This window comes from Sciurus carolinensis, unplaced genomic scaffold (assembly GCF_902686445.1).
Source record: "Sciurus carolinensis unplaced genomic scaffold, mSciCar1.2, whole genome shotgun sequence".
Taxonomy (NCBI): Eukaryota; Metazoa; Chordata; class Mammalia; order Rodentia; family Sciuridae; genus Sciurus; species Sciurus carolinensis.
The window spans coordinates 1,838,583-1,852,800 of NW_025920141.1; positions in this window are offsets into that span (position 1 = coordinate 1,838,583).

Genomic DNA, 14,218 nt, shown 5'->3' on the forward strand with positions numbered 1-14,218 from the left:
TGTGAATTGTGGCCCTCAATATGGATTCCTAAAGCAGGCCACTTATGTCATCTGCCACTTTCCCCTTCCCCTTCCCCTGCCTCTGTCTCTTCTCTGATTGGACTAAACATTTTACCCAAGTGGGTAAGGTGTAATCTCAGTGTTGATTAGGATTTACATGATAGCTAAAGATGTTGAGCATTTTCACAAATATTTACTGGCATTTTGCTTTTCTTTTTTTGAGAAATGTCTGTTCAGGTCATTTATCCAGTTTTTTATTATATTGTTTTTTTTCTGTTTGTAAAGTTTTTCCTATATTCTGGATATTCATCCTCTGTCAGATGAATAGATGGCAGAAATTTTCTCCCTTTTTCTTTCTTTTCTCTTTATTCATCTGATTGTATTCTTAGATGTGCATAAGGTTTTTAATTTGATGCAATTGTGATTGTTCATTGTTGTTTTGACTTCCTCAACTGTTGGAGTACTAACTTGGAAATCATTGCTTTCACCATGATCTTGAAGTGTTTCCCTTTGTTCTCTCTAGCAGTTCTAAAGAATCCTGTCTTACATTAAGGTCTCTTTAATCTTGAGTTTATTTTTGTACAGTGAGACATAGAGATTTAGTTTCAATGTTCTCCACTGGAATATCCTGTTTTTTTCAGCACTGTTTATTGAAGATGGCTATCCTTTTTCCAATACTTTGGCACCTTTGTTGATAATCATTTTCAGTGTGTATTTATTTTGGGTTATCTGTTCTGTTTTATTAGTCTACCTGCCAATCTTTATGACAATATTATACTGTTTTTGTAACTGTGGCTCTCAGGTATAATTTGAAATCAGATATTGTGGTGATTTTAGCATTGCTCTCTTTTTGCTGAAAATTGCTTTAGCTCTTATGGGTCCTTTCTCTTATTCACATTCTCTTGCCTAATTTGCTTAAATTTCTAGTACTATGTTGATGAGGGTGGTGAGAGTGGGGATCTTTGTCTCATTCCTGATCTTATAGGAATTACTTTCAGCTTTTCTCAGTTTAGTATGATGTATAGCCTTCACTATGTTGACACATGGTTCTATTATATGTAATTTATGCAGACTTTTCATCATAAAGAGATGCTGATTTGTATCAAGGCCAGGAGGGTACTGGGGATTGAACTCAGGGATAGTCGACTACTGAGCCACATCCCCAGGCCTATTTTGTATTTTATTTGAGACAGGGTTTCACTGAGTTGCTTAGCACCTTACTTTTTCTGAAGCTGGTTTGAACTCTGCATCCCCCTGCCTCAGCCTCTGAAGATGCTGGGATTCCAGTTGTGCACTCCCATGCCTGACTGAGATGCTGATTTTTATCAAATGATTTTTTTCATCTATTGCGATAATCATAGGATTTTTATCTTTGATTTTATTTATAGGCTTATTACATTTATTGATTTATCTTTGTTGAACCATTCTTGCATCCTTGGAAGGCAACAAACTTGGTCATTGCATATCATTCTTTTAATACGCTCTTAAATTAAATCTGAAAGCATTTTATCAAAGATTTTAATACATATGTTTATCAGAGATATTGATCTATAGCTCTTTTTGTGTTGTGCCCTTACAGGTTTTGTTAGCGAGGTAATACCATTTTCACAGAATGAGTTTGAAATCTTGTTTTCCCTATTTTTGAATTAGATTGAGCAGCACTGGTGTTAGTTCTTTAAAAATTTGGTAAAATTCAGCAATGATTCCATGTGGTCCTAGGATTATGCTTCTTCTTCTTCTATTTTTAATCAGAAGACTTTTTATTACTGCTTCAACCTCAATACTTGACTTTCATCTATTAAGGTATTTTGTATCCTCTTGGTTCAATTTTGGTAAGTCATATGTATCCAGAAACTTTTCCATTTCTTCTAGATTTTTTAATTTATTTGGCATAGGGTGTTTCAAAAATTTTCCCTAATGATCCTTTAAATTTTATTGTTTCTGGCTTAAGATTTATTTTTTAGTCTAATTTTATTTATTTGGGCCTTCTCTCTCTTTCTTTTTTCCAGTTTAGCTATGGATTTTTCATTATTATTGTTTCAAAACCCCAACTCTTGTAGACACCAAGATGGTGGACTAGAGAGTGACTATATCTCATGTTGCTCCAGAGCTCAGGATTTAAGAAGAGGAGGTATTGAGAGACTTGGGACCAACTCAGAGCCACTGGGTGAATCCCCGCCACTGGGCAAGGATCAGCTTGGAATGCAGACAGCATCTTGGAGCAGGGCTGAGCAGCATGAGGCTTCCACAAACAGCCAGACTCTTCCTTCTGTGCACAGTCAGGGTCTCTCTGGCTGCAGGCCCAGTCCTGAGGCAGCTTCTCAGAGCAGGACCACCCAGTGAGAGGCTTCCACACAACTAGGCTACCTGGCCTGGGCGGTAGGCCGGACACAGACACAGAACAGCCATGCCCCAGGTTGCAGTCTAGTTCCCCTTGGGCAGATCATCGGTCAACAAGTGGAGGCAACTCTGCCTGCTAGCAGGGAATATACTTCACCTAATGGCCACCACACCTAGAAGGGCAGCTTTCTTCTGGAGCACTGCATTATCAAGTTCCTCCAGCAAGAATTCAGACTACTGAAGGCTAGGAGGTGATATACTGGAAATATACAGGGACACTATAAGCCAATAGAGGAAATCTGCAATATATCAGAGTTCCACTTATACCTGACCAATATGAGAAAACAAGGGAAGAAAATGTCCCAAACAAACCTAGATGCTATATCAATAAAACCCAATGACAGCATGAAGAAGAAATGTCAGAAAGGGAATTCAGAATGTACATAATTAAAATGATCAGGGAAGCAAACAAGGACATGAAAGAGCAAATGCAGGCATTGAATGATGAGATAAAGAGCTAATGCAGGCATTGAATGATCACACCAATTGAAGTTAAAAGAGCAAATATGGGAAGCAAAATATTATTTCAATAAAGAGTTAGAGATACTGAAAAAAAAAACCAAACAAACAGAAATCCTTGAAGTGAAGGAAACAATAAACCAAATTAAAAACTCCATAGAAAGCATAACCAATAGCATAGAACAACTGGAACACAGAACCTCAGACAATGAAGACAAAGTATTTAATCTTGAAACAAAGTTGACTGAACAAAGACGATGGTAAGAAATCATGAACAGAATCTACAAGAATTATGGGATATCATGAAAAGTCCAAATTTAAGAATTACTTGTATTGAGGAAGGCTTAAAGAAACAAACAAAAGGAATGAACAATCTATTCAATAAAATAATATTAGAAAATTTCCCTAATATGAAGAATGAAATGGAAAATCAAGTGAGAGGCTTATAGGACTCAAAATATACAAAATTACAAAAGGCGCACACCAAAGCACACTATAATGAAAATACCTAACATACAAAATAAAGACAGAATTTTAAAGGCTGTGAGAGAAAAGAATCATATTGCATTCAGGGGGAAATCAATACGGATATCAGCAGATTTTTCAATCCAGAACCTAAATTTGGAAGGGCCTGGAACTACATTTATCAAGCCCTAAAAGAAAACCCATGCCAACCAAGAATCTTATACCCAGCAAAACTTACTTTCAGATTTGCCAACAAAATAAATTCCTTCCATGAAAAACAAAAGGTAAAAGAATATACACAAAGAAAGCTGGGATTACAGAATATTCTCAGCAAAATATTCCATGAGGAAGAGATAAAAAACAATGATGCAAATCAGCAAAGGGAGGAACTATCCTAAAGGAATAGCCAAATAAAGGAGAAACAAAGTCATGTCAAAAAAATGAGCTAAATGACTGGGATTATAAATCATATCTCAATAATAACCCTGAATGTTAATGGCCTGAAGTCATCAATCTAAAGACATAGACTGGCAGATTGGATTAAAAAGAAAGATCCAACAATATGCTGCCTGCAAGAGATTCATTTCATAGAAAGAGATAGCCACAGACTAAAGGTGAAAGAATGGGAAAAAACATACCATGCACATGGACACAGCAAAAATGCCGGAGTATCCATCATCATATCAGATAATGTGGACTTCAGGCCAAAGTTAGTCAGAAAGGATAACAAAAGATATTTTATACTGCTTAAGGGAAGCATAAATCAGCAAGACAGAACAATCATAAATATCTATGTCCCAAATATTGGCTCATCCATGTATGTCAAACAAATCCTTCTAAATTCCAGAAATCAAATAGGCCACAACACAATAATACTAGGCAATTTTAACACACCTCTCTCACCACTACATATATCTTCCAAACAGAAATTGAACAAAGAAACCATAGATATCAATAACACAATCAATAATTTAGACTTAATGTACATATATATTGAATATACCATCCAACAAAGAGCGAATAAACATTCTTCTCAGCAGCACATGGATCCTTCTGAAAATTAGATCATATTTTATGTCACAAAGCTACTGTTAGCAAATACAAGAAGATAGAGTCACTACCTTGTATTCTATCAGATCATAATGGATTGAAATTATAAATAAATGACAATAAAAAACAGAAACTACTCCAACACCTTGAGATCAAATAATATATTATTTTATCATAAATAGATAACAGAAGACATCAGGAGGGAAATAAAAAAATTCTGAGAAGTAAATGAGGACAAAGACATCATATCAAAATCTCTGGGACACTATGAAAGCAGTAATTAGAGGAAAATTTATTTCATGGAGTGCATTCAATAAAAGATGAAAAAGTCAAAAAAATATTAACACTACAGCTCAAAGCCCTGGAAAAATAAGAGAGCAACACCAAAAGTAGTAAAAGACAGGAAATAGTTAAAATCAGAGGTGAAATCAATGAAATTCAAAAAAAAAAAAACAATTGAAAAAATTGACCAAATGGTTGGTTCTTTGAAAAAATAAACAAACTTGATAAACCCTTAACCACACTAACAAAGAGAAGGAGATAGAAAACTCAAATTATGAAAATTCAGAATGAAGAAGGAAATATCACAACAGACATGAGTGAAATACAAAACATAATTAGAAGGTATTTTGAAAATCCATACTCCAAAAAACAGAAAATCTCGAAGACATCAACAGGTTTCTAGAGACATATGAATTACCTAAACTGAACCAGGAGGACTTGCACAATTAAAATTGATCAATTTCAAATAATGAAATAGAAGAAGTCATCCAAAGCCTACCAACAAATAAAAGTCCAGGACCAGATGGGTTCTCAGTCGAGTTCTACAAAACCTTTAAAGAAGAGCTCATTCCAATACTCCTCAAAGTATTCCATGAAACAAAAGAGGAGGGGACCTTCCCAAACTCATTCTATAAAGTCAATAGTACCCTGATACCTAAACCAAACAGAGACACATTGAGGAAAGAAAATTTCAGACCCATATCCTTAATCAACATCAATGCAAAAAGTCTGTAGTGGGTTTTCTCCCAGTGATACAAGGTTGGTTCAACATCCAGACATCAATAAATGTAATTCACCATGTCAACAGACCTAAAGTTAAGAATTACATGATTATTTTGATAGATGCAGAAAAAGCATTTGATAAAACACAGCACCCATTCATGCTCAAAACACTAGAAAAAATAGGGATATGGGAACATTCCTTAACATAGTAAAGGCCATCTATGCTAAGCCCAAGACCAATGTCTTTCTAAATGGTGAAAAACTGAAATCATTCCCCCTAAAACCTGGAACAAGCTAATGATGCCCTCTTTCACCAGTTCTATTCAACAATGTCCTTGAAACTCTAGCCAGAGCAATTAGACAGACCAAGGAAATTAAAGGGATATGAATAGGAAAGAAAACTCAAACTATTCCTATTTGCAGATGACATGATTATATATTTATTGGAACCAGTAATTCCACCAGAAAGCTTTGAGAACTCATAAGTGAATTCAGTAAAGTTTCAGGTTACAAAATCAATGCTCATAAATTGAATGCATTTTTATACATAAGTGATGAAATTCTGAAAGAGAAGATAGGGAAACTACCTCATTCACAATAGCCTTGAAAAAATAAAATACTTGGGAATCAATCTAACAAAAGAGGTGACCTCTACAATGAGAACTACAGAACACTAATGAAAGAAAATAAAGAAAACCTTAGAAGATGGAAAGATCTCCCATGTTCTTGAATAGGCAGAATTAATATTGTCAAAATGGCCATACTACCAAATGTGCTATACAGATTCAATGCAATTCCAATTAAAATCCCAATGATGTTCCTTACATAAATAGAGCAAGCAATCATGAAATTCATTTGGAAGAATAGTCAACCCAGAATAGCTAAAGCAGGAAGAGTGAAGCAGGAGGTATTGCAATACCAGAAATGCAACTGTACAACAAAGCAATACTAACAAAATGGCATGGTATTGGTACCAAAATAGAGTGGTAGAGCAATGGCACAGAATCGAGGAAAAGGACACACACCCAAATAAATACAATTTTCTTATACTAGACAAAGGTGCCAAAAATATGCAATGGAGAAAATATAGACTCTTCACCAAGTTGCTGGGAAAACTGGAAATCCATATGCATCAGAATGAAACTAAGCCCCTATCTCTCACCCCTGCACAAAACTCAATTCAATGTGGATCAAAGACATCAGAAACAGACCAGAGACACTTCATTTTATAGAAAAAAAAAGTAGGTTCAAATCTTCAACATGTCGGCTTAGGATCAAACTTACTTAACAGGACTCCCATAGCACAAGAAATAAAAGCAAGAATCAACAACTGGGATAGATTCAAACTAAATAGCTTTCTCTCAGCAAAGGAAACTATTAGCAATGTGAAGAGAGAGAGTACAGAGTGGGAGAAAATCTTTGTCACTCACACTTCATATAGAGCACTGATTTCCAGAATATTTAAAGAACTCAAAAAAATCTACAAAGTGATACAAATAATCCAATAAAAAATGGGCTAAGGAAATGAACAGACACTTCACAGAAGAAGATGTACAAGTAATCAACAGATATTTGAAAACATGTTCAACATCTCTAGTAATAAGAGAAAGGCAAATCAAAACTACCCTAAGATCCCATCTCACCCCAATTAGAATGGCGATCATCAACAATATAAGCATCAATAGGTGTTGGTGAGGATGTGGAGAAAAGGTACACTCATATATTCCTGGTGGGGTTGCAAATTAGTGCTGCCACTCTGGAAAGCAGTATGGAGATTCCTCAGAAAGCTTGGAATGGAACCACCATTTGACCCAGTTATCCCACTCGTTGGCCTATACCCAAAGGACTTAAAATCAGCATACTACAGTGATACAGCCACATCAATGTTCATAACTGCTCAATTCACAATAGCCAGATTGTGGAACCAACCTAGGTGTCTTTCAATTGATCAATGGATAAAGAAACTGTGGTATAGATATACAATGGAATATTACTCAATAAAGAATAATAAAATTATGGCATTTGCAGGCAAATGGATGAAATTGGAGAACATCATGCTAAGTGAGATAAGCCAATCTCACAAAAAACAAAGGACAAATGATCTCGTTCATACACGGATGATGACACATAATGGGGGGTGGGATGGGGGCAAAAAATGGGACTGTATAGAGGTAAAAAAGGGGTGAGAAGGGTAGGGAGGAAGGAAAAATAACAGAATGAATCAAGCACCATTACCCTATGTCAATGTATGTTTACACAAATGGTACGCCTTTACTTCATGTACAACCAGAGAAACAAGATGTATCCCATTTGTTTATAATAAAAATAAATTTAAAAAAATAATAAATGGGGATAAAAAACACATCCAACTCTTTGTTTTTTGGATGTTTTCTATTAGTCTTTATTTTATTTTTTGTGATTTTTAAAATTTTAAATTTTGATTCATTGTACACAAATGGAGCACAACTGTTGTTTCTCTGTACATGAAGTAGAGCTGCACCATTTGTGTAATCATACATGTACATATGGAAATGACATTTGTCTCATTCGGTTCTTTTTCCTTTTTCCACCCCCTCCCACCCTGATTTTTCCTCTGATATTCCCCAACTGCATACATTTACCTGCTAATGCCATAATTCCATTTTTCCTTATGGTTGAGTAATATTCCATTGTATATGTATAACACAGTTTCTTATTCCATTCATCAACTGAAGGGCATCTACATTGGTTGCCAAATCTATTGATTGTGAATTAGCAGCTATTAACATTGTTGTGGCTGTATCTCTGTAGTATGCTGATTTTAAGTCCCTCGAGTATTGACCATGGAATGGGATAGCTTGGTCAAATGTTGGTTCCATTTCCAAAATCTCTAAGGACTCTCCATACAGCTTTCCAGAGTGGCAGCACTAATTTTCAACTTGATTATCAATGTATTAGTGTACTTTTCCCCCATATCCTCACCAACATCTATTGTTGCTTGTATTGTTGATGATCGCCATTCTAATTGGGGTGAGATGGAATCTTAGAGTAGCTTTGATTTGCATTTCTCTTATTACTAGAGAAGTTGAACATTCTTTCATATATCTGTTATTGCTCATAGATCTTCTGTGAAGTGTCTACTCATTTCCTTGGCCCATATATTGATTGTTTATTTTTTTTTGTATTTGTGTAAAGTTTTGTGTTCTTTATACATGGTAAAGATTAGTGTTCAAAAAAAAAAGGAAAAATATAAGATTAGTGCTCTATCTAAAGTATGTGTTGCAAAGATTTTCTCCCACTCTGGAGGCTCTCTCCTCACATTGTTGATCATTGCCTTTCCTGAGAAAAGACTTTTTAATGTGAATCTATCCCAATTATTGATTTCTGCTTTCATTTCTTATGCTTTGGAAGTCATTTTAAGGAAGTCTGGTCCTAAATCAACATGATGCAGATTTGGACCTAATTTTTCTTTTTTTTTATTATTATTGTATACAAATGGGATACATGTTGTTTCTCTATTTGTACATGAAGTCAAGGCATACCATTTGTGTAATCATACATTTACATAGGGCAATGATGTTTGATTATTTTTTCCCTTCCCCCCCACCCCTCCCACCCCTCTTTTCCCTCTATACAGTCCTTCTTTCCTTCATTCTTACCACACTCCTTATCCCTAACCCTAAACCTAACCCTAAACCTAATGCTGACCCCTCCCACCCCCCATTATATGTCCTCATCCGCTTATAAGCGAGATCATTCGTCCTTTAGTTTTTTGAGATTGGCTTATCTCACTTAGCATGATATTCTCCAATTTCATCCATTTGCCTGCAAATGCCATAATTTTATCATTCCTCATTGCAGAGTAATATTCCATTGTATATATATGCCACAGTTTCTTTATTCATTCATCAACTGAAGGGCATCTAAGTTGGTTCCACAATCTTGCTATGGTGAAGTGAGCAGCAATGAACATTGATGTGGCTGTATCTCTGTAGTATGCTGATTTTAAGTCCTTTGGGTATAGGCCAAGGAGTGGGATAGCTGGGTCAAATGGTGTTTCCATTCCAAGCTTTCTGAGGAATCTCCTCACTGCTTTCCAGAGTGGCTGCACTAATCTGCAACCCCACCAGCAATGTATGAGTGTTCCTTTTTCACCACATCCTCGCCAACACCTATTGTTGCTTGTATTCTTGATAATCGCCATTCTAATTGGGGTGAGATGAAATCTTAGGGTAGTTTTGATTTGCATTTCCCTTATTACTAGGGATGTTGAACATTTTTTCATATATCTGTTGATTGCTTGTACATCTTCTTCTGTGAAGTGTCTGTTCATTTCCTTAGCCCATTTGTTGATTGGATTATTTGTATTCTTCGTGTAGAGTTTTTTGAGTTCTTTATAGATTCTGGAAATTAGCGCTCTATCTGAAGTATGGTTGGCAAAGATATTCTCCCACTTTGTAGGCTCTCTCTTCACATTTCTGATAGTTTCCTTTGCTGAGAGAAAGCTATTTAGTTGAATCTATCCCAGTTGTTGATTCTTGCTTTTATTTCTTGTGCTATGGGAGTCCTGTTAAGGAAGTCTGATCCTAAGCCAACAAGTTGAAGATTTGGACCTACTTTTTCTTCTATAAGATGCGGGGTCTCCAGTCTGATTCCGAGGTCCTTGATCCATTTTGAGTTGAGTTTTGGGTAGGGTGAGAGATAGGGGCTTAATTTCATTCTGTTGCATATGGTTTTCCCATTTTCCCAGCACCATTTGTTGAAGAGGCTCTCTTTTCTCCATTGCATATTTTTGGCCTCTTTGTCTAGTATGAGAAAATTGTATTTATTTGGGTTTGTGTCCATGTCCTCTATTCTGTACCATTGATCTACCTGTCTATTTTGGTACCAATACCATGCGGTTTTTGTTACTATTCCTTTGTAGTAGAGTTGAAGATCTGTAATTGCAGTACCCCCTGCTTCGCTCTTGCTACTGAGGATTGCTTTAGCTATTCTAGGTTTTTTATTCTTCCAGATGAATTTCATAATTGCTTGCTCTATTTCTGCAAGGTACATCATTGGGATTTTAATTGGAATTGCATTGAATCTGTATAGCACTTTAGGTAGTATGGCCATTTTGACAATATTAATTCTGCCTATCCAGGAACATGGGAGATCTTTCTATCTTCTAAGGTTTTCTTTAATTTCTTTCTTTAGTGTTCTATAGTTCTCATTGTAGAGGTCTTTCACCTCTTTTGTGACATTGATTCCCAAGTATTTTATTTTTTTTGAGGCTATTGTGAATGGGGTAGTTTTCCTAATTTCTCTTTCTGAAGATTCGTCACTTATGTATAAAAATGCATTGGATTTATGAGCATTGATCTTGTAACCTACTACTTTACTGAATTCACTTATGAATTCGAAAAGTTTTCTGGTGGAATTTCCAGGTTCCTCTAAATATATAATCATGTCATCAGCGAACAGGGATAGTTTGAGTTCTTCTTTTCCTATTCGTATCCCTTTAATTTCTTTGGTTTGTCTAATTGCTCTGGCTAGAGTCTCAAGGACGATGTTGAATAGAAGTGGTGAAAGAGGGCATCCCTGCCTCATTACAGTTTTTAGGGGAACGCTTTCAGTTTTTCACCATTTAGAATGATATTGGCCATGGGCTTAGCATAGATGGCCTCTATAATGTTAAGGAATGTTCCCACTACGCCAATTTTCTCTAGTGTTTTGAGCATGAAGGGATGCTGTATTTTATCAAATGCTTTTTCTGCATCTATTGAAATAATCTTGTGATTCTTAACTTTAAGTCTGTTGATATGGTGAATGACATTTATTGATTTCCGAATGTTGAACCAACCTTGGATCCCTGGGATAAAACCCACTTGATCATGGTGACTATCTTTTTAATATATATTTGTATGCGATTTGCTAAAATTTTGTTGAGAATTTTTGTGTCAACGTTCATTAAGGATATTGGTCTGAAATTTTCTTTCCTCGATGTGTCTCTGTCTGGTTTAGGTATCAGGGTGATATTGGCTTCATAGAAAGAGTTTGGAAGGGTTCCCTCCTCTTCTATTTCATGGAATACTTTGAGGAGTATTGGAATGAGCTCTTCTTTAAAGGTTTTGTAGAACTCGGCTGAGAACCCATCTGGTCCCGGGCTTTTCTTTGTTGGTAGACTTTTGATGACCTCTTCTATTTCATTGCTTGAAATTGGTTTATTTAAGTTGTGGTTCAGTTTAGGTAATTCATATGTCTCTAGAAATTTGTTGATGTCTTCGAGGTCTTCTGTTTTGTTGGAGTATAGATTTTCAAAATAGCTTCTAATTACGTTTTGTATTTCAGTCATGTCTGTTGTGATGTTTCCTTGTTTATTCCGTATTTTAGTAATTTGAGTTTTCTTGAACTTTCTCTTTGTTAGTGTGGTTAAGGGTTTATCAATTTTGTTTATTTTTTCAAAGAACCAATGATTGATTTTGTTAATTTTTCCAATTGTTTCTTTTGTTTCAATTTCGTTGATTTCGGCTCTGATTTTAACTATTTCCTTTCTTCTACTACTTTTGGTATTGGTCTGCTCTTCTTTTCCTAGGGCTTTGAGCTGTAGTGTTAAGTCATTTATTTGTTGATTTCTACTTCTTTTTTTGAATGCGCCCCATGAAATAAATCTTCCTCTAAGTACTGCTTTCTTAGTGTCCCAGAGATTTTGATATGATGTGTCTTTGTTCTTGTTTACTTCTAAGAATTTTTTTATTTCCCTCCTGATGTCTTCTGTTATCCATTCATCATATAATAGTGTATTATTTAATCTCCAGGTATTGGAGAAGTTTCTGTTTTTTATTCTGTCATTTATTTCTAATTTCAATCCATTATGATCTGATAGAATACAAGGTAGTGTCTCTATCTTCTTGTATTTGTGAACATTAGCTTTGTTATGGTCTATTTTAGAGAAGGATCCATGTGCTGCTGAGAAGAAAGTGTATTCGTTCTTTGTTGGATGGTATATTCTATATATGTCCATTAAGTCTAAATTGTTGATTGTGTTATTGAGATCTATAGTTTCTTTATTCAATTTTTGTTTGGAAGATCTATCCAGTGGTGAGAGAGGTGTGTTAAAATTGCCTAGTATTATTGTGTTGTGGTCTATTTGATTTCTGGAATTGAGAAGGATTTGTTCGATGTATGTGGATGAGCCAATGTTCGGGGCATAGATATTTCTGATTGTTCTGTCTTGCTGATTTATTCTTCCCTTAAGCAGCATGTCATGTCCTTCTTTATCCCTTCTGACTAGTTTTGGCTTGAAGTCCACATTATCTGAAATGAGGATGGATACTCCAGCTTATTTTCTGTGTCCGTGTGCATGGTATGTTTTTCCCCATCCTTTCACCTTTAGTCTATGGGTATCTCTTTCTATAAGATGAGTCTCTTGCAGGCAGCATATTGTTGGATTTTTCTTTTTAATCCAATCTGCCAGTCTATGTCTTTTGATTGATGAGTTCAGGTCATAAACATTCAGGGTTATCATTGTGATATGATTTGTTTTCCCAGTCAATTGACTCATATTTGTTTTTGACATGATTTGGTTTCTCCTTTATTTGGCTATTCCTTTAGGCTAGCACCTCCTGTTGCTGATTTGCATCATTGTTTTTCATCTCTTCCTCATGGAATATTTTGCTGAGAATGTTCTGTAATGCTGACTTTCTTTTTGTAAATTCCTTTAGCTTTTGTATATCATGGAAGGATCTTATTTCATCGTCAAATTTGAAGGTAAGTTTTGCTGGGTATAAGATTCTTGGTTGGCATCCATTTTCTTTCAGGGCTTGGTAAATGTTGTTCCAGGCCCTTCTAGCTTTTAGGGTCTGGATTGAAAAATCTCTTGATATTCTTTTTGGTTTCCCTCTGAATGTAATTTGATTCTTTTCTCTCGCGGCCTTTAAAATTTTGTCTTTATTTTGTATGTTATGTATTTTCATAATAATGTGCCTTGGTATGGGTCTGTTGTAATTTTGTATATTTGGAGTTCTATAAGCCTCTTGTACTTGGTTTTCCATTTCATTCTTCAGATTTGGGAGCTTTTCTGATATTATTTCATTGAATAGATTGTTCATTCCTTTGGTTGTTTCTCTAAGCCTTCCTCAATCCCAATAATTCTTAAATTTGGCCTTTTCATGATATCCCATAATTCTTGTAGATTCTGTTCATGATTTCTTACCATCTTCTCTGTTTGGCCAACTTTGTTTTCACGATTAAATAATTTGTCTTCAATGTCTGAGGTTCTGTCTTCCAGATGTTCTATCCTATTGGTTATGCTTTCTATGGAATTTTTAACTTGGTTTATTGTTTCCTTCATTTCAAGTATTTCAGTTTGGTTTTTTTTTTTTTTAGTATCTCTAACTCTTTATTGAAATGATCTCTTGCTTCCCGTATTTGGTCTTTTAACTGTTGATTGGTGCAATCATTTAATGCCTGTATTTGCTCTTTAATTTTTTCCTTCAATGCCTGCATTTGCTCTTTCATCTCCTCATTTACTTCCCTGATTATTTAATTATGTACATTCTGAACTCCCTTTCTGACATTTCTTCTGCTGTGCTGTCATTGGGTTTTATTGATAGAGTATCTAGGTTTGTGTGGGACATTTTCTTCCCTTGTTTTCTCATATTGGTCAGATGTCAGTGGGACCCTGAGATATTGCAGATTTCCTCTATTGGCTTATAGTGTCCCGGTAGATTTCCAGTGTATCACCTCCCAGCCTTCAGTAGCCTGATGTCTTGGAGGAATTTGATAATGCAGTGCATCTGAAGAAAGCTGCACCTAGCCCCCTACTGGTTCCAGGGTTTGTAGCTGGCTCCGTGCGGAAAGGCTCTCACTGGGGGCCTGC